The following is a 17,396-nucleotide window of genomic DNA, read 5'->3' on the forward strand; positions in this document are numbered from 1 at the left end:
GATAGGTTGCATCTAGCGTTTTTTAGCAGTTGTAATTAAGCTTTCATGGACACATCTTGTATTGCACATTGACTTGCTAAATCAGCTAAAAAACACCCACAAAAGGAGACGTATGTTGCTAATAATAATAGTTTACAGGCTAATAGCTAAACAGCTAATCAGCCAAACAGCTTAAAAACATCAGAAATCAACACTGGATTTTTAGTTTGCTAATAGTTTCGGTTGTTACTTTTAGAAACCACTGTTAACACAAAGGTTAAACAATAACACCCATTCATTTTCTAGCTAGTGTTGCCTTTTCATGCGTGGGCACATCTTGTGTTGCACTGAGTTGCTACATAAGCAAATATGACAAACATCCAACAGCAAAAAGTGCATCGCTAACATTAGCTTACAGGCTAATAGCTAAAAGGCTAGGTTAAAAATTTCACAAATTTACATTGGATTTTTAGGTTGCTAATACTTTCAGTTGTCGCTTTTTGATACCACTGCTAACAGAACAACAGCTAACAAAGACTGAACAGTAACACCCATTAGCTTTCTAGCTAATGTTGTCTTTTCATGGACACATCTTGCCTTGCACAATGACTTGCTAAGTTTGCCAGCATCCACCAGAAGTATGGGCTAATAGCTAAACAGTGTGTTTGCCAAACAGCTTAAAGACTTCAGAAATCAACTTTGGATTACGAAGTGGCTAACAGTGGTGTTTTTTATACCTCTGCTAACATATAAACAGCCTTTAACTTTGAAAACTTATGGCCATTAGCTTTCTAGCTACTTTCACCTTTTCATGCATGCAATAGTATCAGTTTACAGGCTATTAGCTAAATACCTATTGAGCCAAATAGCCTTCACTTTATAATGAGAAAGGTATGTGATATGAGTATGTATAAGAAACAAACGGAGTGTCACAGAAAATATGTTTCCTTAAAAACGTCATTGAGAATGCAGTTTAGCTGTATAGAAACATGTTTTTGGAGATGATAACCGCCACTTATCGTCGGCAATTTGTACTCGTGTCTCCAAGGTGCTGCTACATTACCATACGAGAGGGTGTTTACCGATCGACAAGATGTCCGCCTGCCTGCCTGAACGTGGTGTTAATCTTTACACGAGGCCGTCGCCGCCGCTCGCCACGCTGGCTGCCGCGGCCTGTTGCCTACAATTAGGCCCCAGTTGGCAACAGACATCAGCAGTCGCAGTTTAACATCTCGCAGAGCCGTGATTGTCCTTTAACTGCCGAGGACTGCAGTCCCCGGAGAGCTAATTACAGCTCGACAGTCACCATTGTCCCTGCAACACTCACACAAACACACATTTACGGATGCAGAGCAGCTCAGATCCACTCAGACCGGGAAAGCCTGATGAAACACGTCACTCCCATCGCCGAGATTCCACACAACTGTTCCAGCGCGGCATGTTACTGTAAATAATAATGACACTGTTTTACACTTCAAACAAGGTTCCTGCTTCTCTTTTAATTCAGATTTAATCATCACATGGAGGCCTCAGGTTTACATGGTGTGTGGAGTCACACAGTTCACAGGTGCAGATTTCAGACTGGATGCAAACTGGCAAGCCCGCAGCTAATTAGAGTTAGTTAGCATCACTAACACGCTAACTGTCTTTACGTGGACGCTGGAGAGCGGTGTTTGTGCAGGTGTGCGCAAAGAAAACCCTGCAGAGGTTTTCTTTCTGTCATTAGAAACCAGGAACGACCTCAACGTAATGTGACACGAAGCCAGTTTTAATTGGTGCTGCTGACTGTCACAGTGCGGATCAAAGTGTCCTGATACTGAACACCACATACAGTACCGTACCTGGAGGCAGGCAGTAAGGAGCAGGAAGTGTAGGGGCCTATAGGCAACGAAGTCAACCTAATTATAAACGCAACGAAAAAACATTAAAGCAGAGGATCTTACTTGTGCAAACTTCTCCTGAAAATGACATCCTGCCGCCTACGTCTTTAAATATGTTCTGTAATCAAACAAATCAAAAACCCCAAACCAGAGTCATCGTTTAACCCGCAGTAGTGTTTCATATGTTTCAGCAACAAGCAACAGCAACTGGTGAAACTTTCTTTCTACTGCAGGATCTCAGGGCAGAAGGTGCAAATATTTACAGGATTGTCCCTCTGATCGGCCCTTTTGGCCTTTCTGCCTCCATTGCAGAATCAAATTCAAAATCTTCAACCACGACATTGACCCAAAGTGCACCAAAAGGACCACCAATAGCAGCTACTGGACAAAACTCTAGTTCCAAGTAGGAAATAACCAGTAGAGGTNGAGAGTTTTTGGTTGAACTGCAGGTTGTGTTCACACCGAGCAGGTAGAAAACAAATAAAACATGTAAAGAGCAAAACATCTATAAGAGATTTTAATCCAGTCGTGTCCTGTGGGTCATTTTTAATAATTGCAGCTCCTGTTTTATGTCCTGAAACTTAAAACTGGAGTTTTTTGTTTTAAAGTTGTTTCAGCTCAGAGTGAAATTCAGCTTTTGTGGCAGCGAATCTGAAAATACAGGCCTGTCAGGGAACCAACACGAGGATGGAAAGACTTTAAATACACAATGGGAAGTTTTCCTGGTAGTTACTGGAGGTACTGCTGCTGAGGCCTGTTTGTCGTCTGAATTCATTAACAGTGAGTCAAATTGGTTCCCTTAAACCTCTGAATACCAAAAACATTTGGCGAGTTTCAAAGTTGTTTTCTTTTCAAAAATAAAAATTAAAAACTCAGCAAAATGACTGCATTTATCAGCCAGAAACTTTAGAAACATAAAGAATCCAAATTATTTTACCTAAATATGTACGTGCACAGCAATTTTACATTTTTCTTTTTTAGACTTAGGATGTGAATTGAAGCCCAACAAGCCATTTCTGGGACACTAAGGCTGGATGAAACCAGAAATGACTTTCTGGGCTTCTACTGTAGAAAATAATTTTTTGTTTTTGCCTGCAGCTTTACATTTAACTGTCAGATCTTTACTGTTAAAAATGTTCACATCGAAAAACTAAAAAAGAAAAAGGCAAAATTGCTTTTATTAAACAAAAGCCTACTATAATAATTACAACAATAAACTGTTAATATAAGATCAAATCAAGTGTAATATGAGTTTTTACTTCTAACTTCACCTATAAATGTTGCATATTTGAGAGATTTTTAATGTTAAAAAAGTACAATCACCTACTAAATTAATGCATTTACGTTTGAAGATATTTAAAATTGCTGTCATTAAACAAATACTTGATCTGAATGATTCTAATTACAATAATAAACTGTTAATTTGAGATCTTTTCAAGTGTAATATGAGTTTTTACTTGTAATTTCACATAAAAATCCTGTGTATTTCATAGAATACATATTTTAAAATGTTATTTTATTAGACAAGTCAATATAGAACCTATCAAATAAATAAACTGTAAATAAATAAATACATTTTTTCAATATATTTTGTGTTTTTCAAAAACACAAGTAAAATAAAAAGGAAAAAATCTGTAAAATGACCTTATTTTCTTTGTAGCAGTGTGACCGAGATGTTTCAAAGGGAGCATTTACATTTAAAGCCCACTTTTTGAGGTATGTGGCCCCTCCATCAGCCCACAATGTGACCTAATTCTGCAGGACTGCTAGATACTGTACATTAAAGATTCAAAAACCATTTGAGATTGTGGCTATTGGACCAAATAGCTTTGAATAGACCAGACTTACCCTCCTGGAGACGGTCGGTTCGCTGGTCAGAGATATGGAGTCGCTCCTCAGAGACATGAGGTCACTGCAGGTCATATCTCCTCCCTCGCTGCCGGAGCTCAGGCTGAGGTCGGCCGTCACGCTCGTGGCTGCAGGAATGGCCAGGTCGGTCGGACGCTCTGGTTTCTGAGGCGCTGCTGCTTCTACTGGACTCACTGGTGCTGCTGGTGGCGGCGGCCGACGTNACTAAAAACTAACCAGTGACTAAAAATGACTTTAAATAGCAACTTAAGACAACTTTAAACAGTGACTGAAAACAGCTTCACACAGTTACTGGAAACTAAACGGAAAATGACCTGAAAGCGAAACTAAACACTTAGTGATAACAACCAAATACGACTTTGAACAGGAACCGTCAACAACAAAAAAATTACTTTAAACAGCATTTTGAATCAATTATATGCAAAACTGAAAACTAAACAACAACTAAAAACTACCGAAAACAACTTATGACAACTTTAAACCATGACTGACAACAACTTTAAACAATACCTGGAAACTAAACAGAAAATGGCCTGAAACAGCGACTGAAAGTGAAACTAAACGCTGACTGATAACAACCGAACACGACTTTGAACAATGACTGAAAATGAAAACAGAGCAAATAGTTTTAATTAGTGTTTCTGGATTCTACGGTTCAGGAAAATGACGGAGGAGGAATTATCGTTGTTTTATTTCCCCGAGTAAATCGAGCATATCGAACTTCGCAAGTGTCAAAATTTACCAACAAGCCTGAAGTCATGTGATCCAGCAAAGTATTCTGTTATTACATAGAAAAAAACTAAAAAATGTGAGAAAACAGAGGCAACAAACTTTAGTAAGATTTTGAGCTTGGTGACGTTGTTTGTTTTTAGATGTTTTACTCAAAGACAAACTGACTCCAACCTGTTTTTTGTTTTTTGGTTCACAAATAAGCGTTGGATCGTGTTTCTGTTTATAATTTATCTTTCATGGCGTCAAACTTGTCGACAGCTCCGTTAACCGTCACCGTGGATCATTTTCATCTTTAACTCGAGGCAGCCGAGCTGTCGCCGTCACGGTTTGTTTTCCAGCTGATCACAGACGGTCGGACGCCTCGTGTCGCGTCATTCGCCGGAGAAAAAACGAGGAGTTTTAACCTTCAGGCGGTGCATGCTGGGACGTCTGTGTGAGCGAGCGAACGGTGTTGGAGGTCTGGAAACCTAAAAGCCTGACACCGTTATTTATACTGAAGAATAAAAGCTGCAGCTTTACGGTGTGAAGCTCTGATGATCAAAACTGAAGTCGTGAAAAACAACCAAAAAAATCTAAAGTAAAAGTTGTTTGTCTGCTGACCAACATGTTTGGAGCTGACAGGTTTGATTAAAGCTGGAGGCGACACAAATATCACAACTGTCCAGAAAGTCAACGAGGCTCTTTTACATTATTATTATAGCGTAACTGTCCGTTCAAATCCACATAAGCAACACTTTCTAAAGTCACTGCAGCTTTTATTGAACTTAAAACTGCTTTCTTAGTCCCACTTTTAGTATAAATTACTTAATTAAATTTACAAATACAATAATTCCCATGTATTTATTTTTTTATTTTAGCGTTTCAACCCATTTTTATTGAGTTTTTTTTTTATTAGCTGTCATTTCTTGTGTTTCCATGGAGTCTGCAGGACTGAACATCTCTGACTTGTTAAGTAATCGGGTGTTTCATGCAGCGTTTGTCATACAGCTGCCATTTTTAAATCCCTACAGTTACAGTCAAGTTCTTTTTCACTGAGAAAAAGCAATGTAATCCCTGATGGGCCAAGAAGTCCAGATTTTGTTTTCTTTGTCTGATTTGTCAGTGGACTGATAAGTAGCAGATGTGACTGGTCTAATTTGTGAGTCTACAAACTGAAATGTCCATGAAATAAAACTTTACTGCAATCAAAATAAACACTAACAGGTTAGATTAATGGTGCGCTCCAAAAATGAACACAATCTGTGTGTTTTTCTGTACAAGACTTTAACAGGAGCTGTAGTTTAGTTTGTTGCTTCCAGCTGTTTGTAAGAGTTTTTCTTCTGAGTTTATTAAATACCTGCAAGAAATCATGAAGACGAGATGTTGTGAAACTAAAGTTCTTGGAACCAGAACTTTTAGTTTGAGGAGCAAAAGTCTTGGAACTCTGTGAGGATGTTTTGTCCTTTGTTTTCTGCGTTTCCACTGCATTGTAAAATCCACTGACGATTAGCAACCGTCTTTTGTCAATAATAACTGCATACAAAGCAACAACAACTACATCTTTCTATTACATTTCATGACACCAGAACTTAAGCCATTGGTGCCAAAACTACTGAAATTCTACAACCTTCGACCCAAAGTCAGTGCCAAAGAACAAACCAAGGCAAGCTTACAGACAATCGATATAAGGTGCAACATGTGTGCGACCACGTGGCCTAATGGATAAGGCGTCTGACTTCGGATCAGAAGATTGAGGGTTCGAGTCCCTTTGTGGTTGGCGTTTGTGACATTTAAAGGTCCGCATTGCAAAAATAAGAATAGCTATCTCCTCAGATGTTCCTAAAGAACTTAACTGTGTCTTCACTGCATGCAGCATGACTTTGGATTGAAATAAACAGATTTTCTCACCTGTAACATTGAAGAAAAAGCATCTAGTTTAAAAGACCTACAAAATGTCTGGAAAAGGTCTAAGTGTGGATGGTTCACCATCTTTTGCAGTGGAAGCAAAGATCACAATCTTCAACCCAAAGTCAATGCCCAAGAATAAGCCAAGGCAAGTTTACACACAGTCGATATCAGGTGCAACATGTGTGTGACCACGTGGCCTAATGGATAAGGCGTCTGACTTCGGATCAGAAGATTGAGGGTTCGAGTCCCTTCGTGGTTGGACTCTGTGACATTTAATGTTGTGATTTGCTAATGGCTGCAGTTCTTCTCAACACAAATACATGTCTGTTTGGGTTAATGTCATGGTTCGGGTTGAACTACAAACCTCTCACTGCCAGTCTGAAGCTTCGTCTGTGTTTTCGTTGTAACCAGGGAGACAAGTCAAAGATATGTTGATTGGAAACATATTTGCAAATGTAATCCATTAGAAAATAGTTTTTTCCCTCAAAACATGATTGAGAATGCAGTTTATTTGCATTAGAACATGATTTTGTGGAGACTGGGTTGAGTTGGCAGTATCTCTGTAGGAGTGTTAAGTTTTAGGTCGATCATGATGAATACTGATCAGAAGGTTGAAGCTCTCTGTCTTCTCAAATGGATCGTGCTACTGTCTAATGCTGCAGGTTTTTGGTCAAATTAGAGGAAAAACTATCAACAGCTGGAAGCAACAAACTAAATTTTAACTCCGATCAATGTCTTGTTGGAAAAAACACAAAGATTAAATTAATTGTTGGTGTTCGTAAACATCTGATGTTGTGAAATTAAAGTTCCTGGAACCAGAACATAAAGTTTTAGGAACTTTCTTCAGAACTTTGGCCCTTTGTTATCTGTGTTTCCACTCTGTTTTAAAGGCCCTAAAGATTAGAAAAATGAATCTGCTGGTTGACTTAAAAGCAAAGACTCTGTTTGATAATGTCACTACACCACAAATGTGGCCGCTGTTCCCTAAACAACTGACCCTGTTTATGTGACCACGTGGCCTAATGGATAAGGCGTCTGACTTCGGATCAGAAGATTGAGGGTTCGAGTCCCTTCGTGGTTGGAGTCTGTGGCACTTACTGTAGTAATATGCTGATAACACAACGGCTGTAGTTGTTCCTAATGCAATTATGTTCCTATAAAAACACAGTGCTGAAGTTCAAGCTCTTCATAGTGTTGTGGTTGTATGTAGTAATGTGAAGAGCTCTCAATACTTATCACCACAGTTGATGCAATCTAGTCTCTACACAATTACAGCTAAACTGTGTTCTTATGCTTTGAGGGTAAGTGTGCCTTAATTCATAGTCTTGTGTTAAGGATTGTAGTATCTCTATCTGTAGGGTTCGAGTCCCTTTGTGGTCGGAATCTGTTTGCAAATGTCAGAATAGCTGCATCCTATGGAGTTGCAGTAGACGGTTTACCATCAGCTGAGTCTTCTGCAGTGGAAACAAAGATCACAGCGTACTGTTGGAACCTTTAAACCTGGAAAAGTTAATGAACACCAGTTGTTGTGAAATTAAAGTTCCTGGAACCAGAACTTTTAGCTTAGGGTAACGGCGGGTAGTGTGCGAATATTCGGATTTCAAAATTGCTAACCTGACACCAAGACAACGACTGAATATTCTGATATTCAGGTCCAGCCCGACTCTGTCGGTCCATGCACTGCATTCGTCCTCCTCCTTGGTCGCCGCCATACTTCTCGCTCCATGTGCATTAGACAGGATGAAAACAACGGCACTGCACATGCCGTTTCACTCAAATTTTATCATGATATTTCCATTTCATATCATTCCATAACATTACACCGGTATTACCGTGCACGGTATGGTATGGTCTAGCCCTATCTTTGGTAATGTCACCACCCCACAAATGTGGCCCTTGTTCCCAAAACAACTGATAGTGTTTCTGTGACCACGTGGCCTAATGGATAAGGCGTCTGACTTCGGATCAGAAGATTGAGGGTTCGAGTCCCTTCGTGGTTGGAGTCTATGACATTTNAAAACAGCCCAAACATCCTTAGTTTTAATGGCATCTCTATGTGGTGTCCTCAGTATCCTTTAGGCTCCACCTATGTTGCCATTAAAACGAATGATGTCCCAATCAAGTTGTTTTTGGTCCCCAATACTATCTGACTTATTCATTATTTAGTGTCTGCAGCTAAACAATCCAATAGCATTTTCCTAGATAAGAACACCCTTAAAGTTCATTAAAGGTATTAAAATAAATCCAATGTACATGCTTGACGTTGGAATTATTAACTGTATTTCTGCATCCAAGCTACGTAGATGATCAAGTACTTGACACTGTCTGAAATGTAGTACCAGATGGTAGGGTGAACTGTTCACAAGCTCCAAAAGACGGGAAAACCTTTTTTTTTCCTTAAAAGAATTCACTGCAGATCAGCTGTAGTACCTGGTTGTTCCACCAGCTGGAGCCTCTCAGTCTTTGATACCATAGAGACCAGAGGAGGTGGCCATTTGGACGATGGTTAATGTTGGCGATTAGCATTATGGAGGTCTAGCTAGCAATGGGCACCACGACAAAGACCTTTATGATCCTTAATGACCTCCGATCAGAGCTAGTATGTTTAAAACAAGCCAGAATTGACATGTGTAACAAAGATTATTGGCCCAAGTGATGTCCCTGTAGCCTAAAACAGCTATATGGACCCTGAACAAATTTTCCGTTTGGGTTATCAACTAATAAATTACTGAATTGGTATTCCTAATGTCCTGTCACAAATTGTGCCGTTGCTTTACAACACCTGTGTGACAACAGACCGACCGACCGAGCATGAGGGAAACTCAAACATCTTGTCGCCTAGAAATAAAGACAAAAAACTAGACTAAATAATTAAAAGAGTGCATAAGTGTGGTGATGCATTTACAGCGGAGAGCTAATGTTGGAATTAGCGTATACAAGGACTGAGTAGACCTCATAATAATGTAGTGCAAAAATTAGGACAAGCTAAAGTGATCCTGCATCATCAACAAAAACAAATTCTCCATATAGGCTATCATAGAAAACCTCAGTTGTTCTATTTCCTAATGCTCATTAAACTGGAGTTAGTAGCTAGTATTGGTCATTGTTTTGGTGCACTCGAAGCTGTTGGATGCTAACAGAAAGGCTGAAAACAGCATAAACTTCCCAAGTTCCTGCAGTAGAAAGTCACCCAACATGGCCAAAAGATCCTCAGTCCAACAGCAACTGGTGAATCTTAATCTGTGAGAATTTTCAGCCACTTGCTTGAAACAGTTATTAAGGATACACAGAAACACCACGTATACCACAGACATGTACACGTAATTACTTTGTCACTGTCTGAGCTGCCGAGCGAGGATTCCCTTTCTGGCTTTGCATCGAGCTCTGGTTTGGTTTTGATTTCCTGCCGTCCTCAGTTGGAGCTCTCCCTCCAGGACAGATCTGAGTATGAAATCCAGCTGCATGTGTGACCTCTCCAGCAGCAGATGCGACGTGACTGCAGCGGCATCGGAGGCTAATACCTGCAGAAGACGGAGGGTTAACCCCCGATAAGGTGCGGCGCCGAGCGAATCCCCCGGTGAACACTCAGGCCTGTAAATTGTTTATCAGACACTAATGCAGGAGCCTAATCCTATTTGCATTCATATTAGTTCCCCCGTATCGCCATCTGAGGGAATTACTTATTTGAATTCTTCTGAGGGGTAAATAACTTTATGCATGATATCAGTATCTTCATAATTCACATCAGTAAAGTCAATTTGGTTTAAGTGCTCCTCCGCCGTGTGCCGCCGAGCTGCAGAGGAAACTTATTTGGAGGCGGCTCGGCTCACTGAGCGTGTTCACACGAGGGCGGAGGAGGAGGGGGGATGGAAATCTATCAGAGTGGAGGCGCTCGCATGTTTCCCCTTTTAGAGGCAGCTTCACCAGCATCAGACCACTTCCTTCCACCTGCTCAGCGCCTAAAATGCCCAGCGAGGGAGGAAACGCTGCAGATCTGACCAAAACATCCACGACAAACATCACCTCCGTTATCATCTTCAGGCCCTCCAGAGCTCACATGATTAGAAAACAGACAGAAAATTCAAATTAAAGTTTCTTGTTTCTATTATTAAAGCTCCAAATGTTGTGGTTTTAACCGCTGATCAGTAAAGAATCTGAACAGACGATGCATCCGGTGCTGTTACTTCTATTTGAATTAGAAATCTAATTACGGAAATTCGACAGAAATAGTCGACTTTAGCTTGATTTCTGATGTGAAACAGCTTCAGGTCCCGTTCAGAGCTACACATCCACTCACAAATGTCTTAACACTGAACAATCTGATGGTGTTTCACAGATTCAGTTCTTAGTTTCTCATCTTAAACAACCTGCTCAGGTTTTTATTTGTGTGTACTTTAAATATTCAGCTAATCGACTCGGCAGCTCTTTACGTTGATGCACTTATTAAATTAATGTATTATCTGGGTCTTTGTAACAGGTTTTCATTTTACAGTAACTTGGGGTTCTAGAGCTGCCTGTATTTGTGTATGTTGTATAATGTTGTCTTTCAATAAATTCTGAATTCACGCATAATATATGGTTTTATGCCAATATCTAGAAACATGTGAACAGTTGAGTTCAGTTGCTGCAGATGAAAACAACTTTACACAGCATCTGAAAAAGACTTTCAACAGTGACTGAAAATGACTTTACATAGCAACTAAAAACGAAAGTAAACGGCGACTGAAAGCGGCACTAAACAGCAACTGAAAAGCAAAGTAAACAGCGAGTTAAAACAACTGAAAGGACTGTCAGCAGTGACTAATAATGACTTTACACAACAACTAAAAACAAAAGTTAACAGCAAATGAAAATGACCTCAAACAGCAGCTGAAAAGGAAAGTAAACAGCAACTAAAAACAATTTAAACTGAAAAAGATGATAAGCAGCGACTGATAATGACTTTTTACAGCAACTAGAAAGATCAATAGATTTATTTTATTGTCATTAAAATAAATTAAAATGCACTTAGAACAAAATTACGAGCAGAGGTCACAGATACAATTAAATAGAGAAAAACCTAGAGGCAGTAAAAGGCAAAGACAGGAACCCCATCCATCCATCATCTCTACACCGTAATCCTCACTAGGGTCGTGGGGGGCTGGAGTCTATCCCACTTAGGGTGAAGGCAGGGGACATCCTGGACAGGTCACCAGTCTATCACAGGGCTACACTTAGAGACAGACAACCAAGCACACTCACATTCACACCTACGGACAGTTTAGAATCACCAATTAACCTCAACATGTTTCTGGACTGTGTGGGAGGAAGCCGGAGAACCTGGAGAGAACCCACGCTGCACGGGGAGAACATGGAGACTCCACGCAGAAAGATCCGGCTTGGGGGCGCCCTCCTGGTTGAGCTGGTGTCCCATGTGCAGGGCTACAGTCCCGTTGGGGAGAACATGAGTTTGAATCCCGCTCATGGCCCTTTCCCACACATGATGCCCCATTCTACTCTCCCACTTTCCTGTCTCTTTCTCACTGCACTATCAAATAAAGGCCAAAAAAGAACTTTAAAAAAAAGAAAGATCCTGGGTCTCCTCACCGGGACACGAACCGGTGACCTTCTTGCTGCGAGGCAACAGTGCTAACCACCACAGCCCAAGACGGGAACCCGAATAAATAAAATTAGAAGCTGTTTTAGATTGGAAATCAATAACAAAAGCCAACAGCACGGGGACCACACAGAACTCAAGCCCAGTTTGCTCTCTTACAGTTCCACAGTTTATGACTCCTTCATCCTGTAAACACTGAAGATTAAATCGACATTCAGTTTCCGGAAAATCTGTCACGAAGCTAAAGATCAAGGCTTTTGTCTTGTTTCACGAGACGTGAACATTCTGGACATCTGTGTCTTTTTAAAGACGTATTATTGATTAAGACTTGTCGTGTAAAATATTACACGTGAAAAGTTGGAGTTTTACGAGATGTTAACGCTGAAAACTGTCAGGAATCAAAAGGCGGGACGTTTGTGATGAAAGGCGGCGGGATCAGGAATCCAACGCGGAAATAAGAATATTTAAAATAGTTCACCACGAACAAATACGTTATTGAAAAACACGCTCAAATGGTGACGAGCGGAGACGTGGATGCATAATTACGGCTCTGAAACCCACAAACTCGGAAGACAATAACAGGAAAATGAGAGAGAACGAGCTGGAAGGAGGTTTTTGAAGATGCAGGGAGGGTGTCAGGCTGACGAAGAAAGGCTGTCAGGAAGGCCGGGCTTTGAACGTGATCAGAGGCAGCGTTTAAACAAACAACAAAGGCGGCAAATGTGGAGGAGAGCGCTACCTGAGAGCCTCGCCGACAAGCACCAGGCCATGAATAAACATGATCATCTCCCATCAGGCCGTTCTGCCTGCAGACTCACCTCCTCGGCCGCGGTGACGACCAGCGAAGGCACGCCGCCGCCTGACTCCCCGTCTGCATCCTGATTGGTGGACGTAGGCGTCAGGTGCTGCTCCAGGTCCGAGTCCAGGTCCAGGTGGTGAACTGGGTGAGGTGAGGCTGGAAACAGAACAAGATCCAAATCTATAAAAACACATCATCAGACACTGAATCTGTTATTTATGTGTTTGTTTATTGCAGGTAAAAGAACATTAAAGGTGACATTTTTCATCTTTTCAGCTGTTTCACTTTACAACTCAGCCATCTTTCCTTATTTTCTTCTTTTGTTACATACTTTATTCTATAAATACACAACATACATACATTTATATCCAACATAGTTACACTCACATTGTCATATATATTTACATACATTCATTTTTTATCAGTCTTTTACTAAAAAATGAAAGTAAACTGTGACTGAAAAGACTTTAAACAGCAACTGAAACTCACTTTGAGCAGCAGCCCAACAACTTTAAACAGCGACTGAAAACGAAAGTAAACCATCACTGAAAACGACTTGATGGAGCCACTGGAAAGTAAAATTTATTTTACTGAAGCACCGAAAACAACCAAAAATGACTTTGAACGGCATGAAAACATCTTTAAACAGTGAGTGAAAGCTAAATAGTCTGAAAACAACTGAAAATGACTTTAAACGGTGACTGACAATGAAAGTAAGCAGCCCTGAAAACAACTAAACATGACTTTACAAAGACAAAAGCAACAGAACCCAACTCTGAGAGTGACTGAAAACAGCTTAAAACAGCAACTAAAAACTGAGAACGATTTTGAGCAGCAACTTAAAACAGCTTTAAACAGAGACGAAGAACATCTTTACACGGCAACGGATAACTGAATAGAGATTGAAAGTAACAGAAAATTACTTTAAATACCAACAGAAAACGACAGCAAACAGCGACTGAAAACAAAAGTAAAGTGACTGAACACAACTGTACCAGCGCCTCACTTTAAACAGCCTCTGAAATCAACTGAAAATGACTTTAAATTAAGCAGTGGATGAAAATGACCTGCCCTGCGATAGACTGGTGACCTGTCCAGGGTGTCCCCTGCCTTCACCCTAAGTCGGCTGGGATAGGCTCCAGCCCCCCATGACCCTAGTGAGGATTAAGGTGTAGAAATGATGGATGAAAATGACCTAAATCTAAACAGCAACTGAAAACAACTTTGAAAAAGAGACTGAAAATGACTTTAAACAGCCACTAAAAACATCAGTGAACAGCAGCAAAATTACTCTAAAACTCACTGGAAATTACTGAAAACTAAACAGTGACCGAACACGACTCACCATGACTTCACATCGAGACTAAAACTGTAAGTCACAGCACTTGAAAACAAACTTTATATATTTTATGCATTGCTAATTATTTTACACGTCAGTAATATTTGTGACTGATCTGCATGAAATCAGCTGCACTGCGCCTCGGGCTTCATCCGAGATACAGTCTGAATTCTGTTAACCCAAACTAAAATACTGATTTTGGTTGAATGACTTAGATCGGTCCATATAGCTGTTTTATACATGTAGGTAACACATACTGTTACAGAATATAGTATCGCTGTCAAATACCGTCTGATGCAACGTGACTGATTTTGTGCAGATGGGTCACAGAAGGTCACCGGTGAGGATCTTTCTGCGTGGAGTCTCCATGTTCTCCCCGTGCAGCGTGGGTTCTCTCCGGGTTCTCCGGCTTCCTCCCACACAGTCCAGAAACATGTTGAGGTTAATTGGTGATTGTAAATTGTCCGTAGGTGTGAATGTGAGTGTGCTTGGTTGTCTGTCTCTAAGTGTAGCCCTGTGATAGACTGGTGACCTGTCCAGGTGAACCTGCCTTCACCCTGAGTCAGCTGGGATAGACTCCAGCCCCCCATGACCCTAGTGAGGATTAAGCGGTGTATAGATGATGGATGGATGTTTGACTATTCTTTTCGGGGGCCACGTTAACACATGATTCATCCATTTAGTTGCTTTGTTTTGCTCCAGTGATGATCCTGGCCTCACAGATGTCCTCTTCTTTACCAGACGAAGGATTTCTGTTGGTGAAGTGACCGAAACTGAAACTGCAGAGGATCTTTGAAACGCTCCTCCTCGGCACCACGGCGGTTTCATTGGTCTCGTGGAGACACATTTTGGTTCACAGTGTTCTTAAAGCTGCACAGGAGCAGCAGCCTTTCAGGGCGAAGGTGTGATCGCACCTCAGCAAACGCTTCCTGTTGTGGTCGTCGGCTGCACTTTGACCAACTACTGAGCAGAAAGAAGCTGCTGCATCTGAGGATGGAGGCTTGTTGTCGAGTGCAGCTCTGCATTTACTGAACGCACAAGCTTCCCTTTGTGTCAGCAACTGAAAACTAGAGGTACTGAAGTTAACAGCAACCAACAACTAGAGTTAACAGAAACTAAAAACAACTGACCAGGACTTTGAACAGTGACTAAAAACAACTTTAAACAGGAACTGAAAAAGAAAACAAAACCAATCATTTCAGTCAGTCAGAGGACTTAAGAGCAGCTGGTTCTCACCTCCGTCCACAGAGTCCTGGACTGGACTCAGACCTGAACCCTGAGGACTCTGCTGGTTCTGGTTCTGATGGAGACTCTGAGGACTCTGATCCAGTCTCAGGTCTTCATTCAGGGGGGGCGGCTGGGACGAAGCCTCCATAGTACCCAGAGTTTGGATCTGAAATACGACAAGCAGGTGAAAACTCATGCAAAGTCTTTTAAGACACTTTAATCCCTAAAAAAAAACAACCTTATGAAACAAAAGCAGTCAAAGTTCTTTACAAGAAACTGACAAAACGCAGGATGATAGAAAGTAATGCACAGTAGAATACAATAAAACAGAATTAAAACCAACAAGAGGTAGTCATCAACATAGAGAAAGTAAACGCTAAAAAATAAAAGATCCAGTCTTCGTTGTCTCCATCTCATTGCATCAACTTCAGGTATTGGATACCTGACGCCAGTTTCCTCGATAAACACCAGATAAACAAGTATTTGTAGATGAGATGTAGTCCTTGGTTGCTGCTCTGTGTTGGCAGCAGAGATTATTGTGGAGGTCAGATGGTGAAGAGGCACCATGACAAAGACCTAAGTGACTTTTAATGACCTCCCGGTCAGCACAGATGTGATAAATTAAGTCAAAGTCAACTTGGATTTAGTGTTTTACACAAGAGTTTTAAATCCCAGTGGCCGTGTGCTCAACTTATATTAAAAATGAGACATTCTTGGTCGATAATGTTGCATTTATTACGAAAATGAATCAAATTTATGACGCCTGTGTGACTGAGATCAGCGGTGTGCAGATAATTGTTTTCATGCCAATGTTGGACTTTCAGTTTTCCAACTATCATCATGAATAATTAATTTTTGTTTAATCAGAACTCGTGAATGAAACATCTTTATATGTCTGTAAATGTCTGAATGCCAAAAATATTCAGATTCCTCTAATGCAGCATCAAATCGTCAAAGTTCATCAAAGCTTAGTTCAATTCGCATCACATGTGATTAAAAAATTAATTTAAAATTCTGCATTTATTGAGAAAACTATTGATACACCTCTGACTGAGACTTGTATGATCTATTTTTATGATTCTACTGTATTTATAGGATCTTTTCTTAAATCTTTAATCCATATTGTCTATTGTCTTGGGTTTTTTTTTTTGTCTTATCGGTCATCTTGAAGCACGTTAACTGGACTAAACCATATGAAAGGTGCATTCACACACAGTTTTGGCGATCAGTTAATGTGTGAAGATAATCATTGTTTTCATATCGATGTTGATTTGATTAATGCGACTACAAAGAAAACCATCAAATCCTAACATTTGACAGACTGGAAACCTCATAAAGAGGCTCCATGACAACGTCTTCTGTTACATTTAATGACCTCCAGTCATGTCATAAATCAGTCAGAATCAACTTGGATTCAGTCTTTTAAATCAGGGCTTTTGTTTCCTACTGTCGTGTAGTACGGTGGCTGACGGGGCAAACGATGTGCATCTACACAAACGAGCTGCATGTACATGAATGTGTTGCATAAACAGAAACGTGCTGCAAAAAGAAAACGTTGCATATCCAGTCACACAACGGAAGGCCTCTAGGGGCAGTAGTGAGCTCTTCACCTGACAACGGTGAGCGAGACAAGTAACATTAGTCGAGGGAAAAGCCAACCCAGTCTCACAGAAATTTGTAAAATTGTCACAAAACTTAATCTATTGTTTCTTGTTCCCCAGCTCGTCAAGGCTGGTTACATTAGTTATTAGCATAGCCTAGCTGCTGCTGCTTCTTCTATATTGATTTGGCGGTTAGCATCCAATGTTCAGGTGCATTACTGCCACCTACTGTACACACAAAACATTACAGACTCCGTAGGACGGATCTTGTCCACGTCTACGGCGAGGCTTCGCACTGACGCTAACAGGGTTGCCTTAGCAACGAGTGCTAATTTCCCTCAAAGACTGCCGGTGTGGGCGCCCGTATAGCTCACCTGGTTGAGCGGCTGACCCATGAACAGGGGCTACAGTCCCCGACGCAGCGGTTGTGAGTTCGAATCCCGCTCATGACCCTGTGCTGCAGGTCTCTCCGTCATTCTTCTCCCCC

General features: G+C 40.9%; 4 non-coding genes across 4 annotated transcripts; all 4 read left to right on the plus strand.

Moving 5' to 3' along the window:
* Positions 1-6,143: 6,143 nt before the first annotated feature.
* Positions 6,144-6,216, plus strand: trnar-ucg (transfer RNA arginine (anticodon UCG)). The gene has a single exon. It is a non-coding gene; the product is annotated as a tRNA-Arg (tRNA).
* Positions 6,217-6,533: 317 nt separating this feature from the next.
* On the plus strand, positions 6,534-6,606 carry trnar-ucg (transfer RNA arginine (anticodon UCG)). The gene has a single exon. It is a non-coding gene; the product is annotated as a tRNA-Arg (tRNA).
* Positions 6,607-7,355: 749 nt separating this feature from the next.
* On the plus strand, positions 7,356-7,428 carry trnar-ucg (transfer RNA arginine (anticodon UCG)). Its single transcript has one exon. It is a non-coding gene; the product is annotated as a tRNA-Arg (tRNA).
* An 846-nt stretch (positions 7,429-8,274) lies between these two features.
* On the plus strand, positions 8,275-8,347 carry trnar-ucg (transfer RNA arginine (anticodon UCG)). The gene has a single exon. It is a non-coding gene; the product is annotated as a tRNA-Arg (tRNA).
* The last annotated feature ends 9,049 nt before the right edge of the window (positions 8,348-17,396 follow it).

This window comes from Stegastes partitus, unplaced genomic scaffold (assembly GCF_000690725.1).
Source record: "Stegastes partitus isolate 25-593 unplaced genomic scaffold, Stegastes_partitus-1.0.2 Scaffold1599, whole genome shotgun sequence".
Lineage (NCBI taxonomy): Eukaryota > Metazoa > Chordata > Actinopteri > Pomacentridae > Stegastes > Stegastes partitus.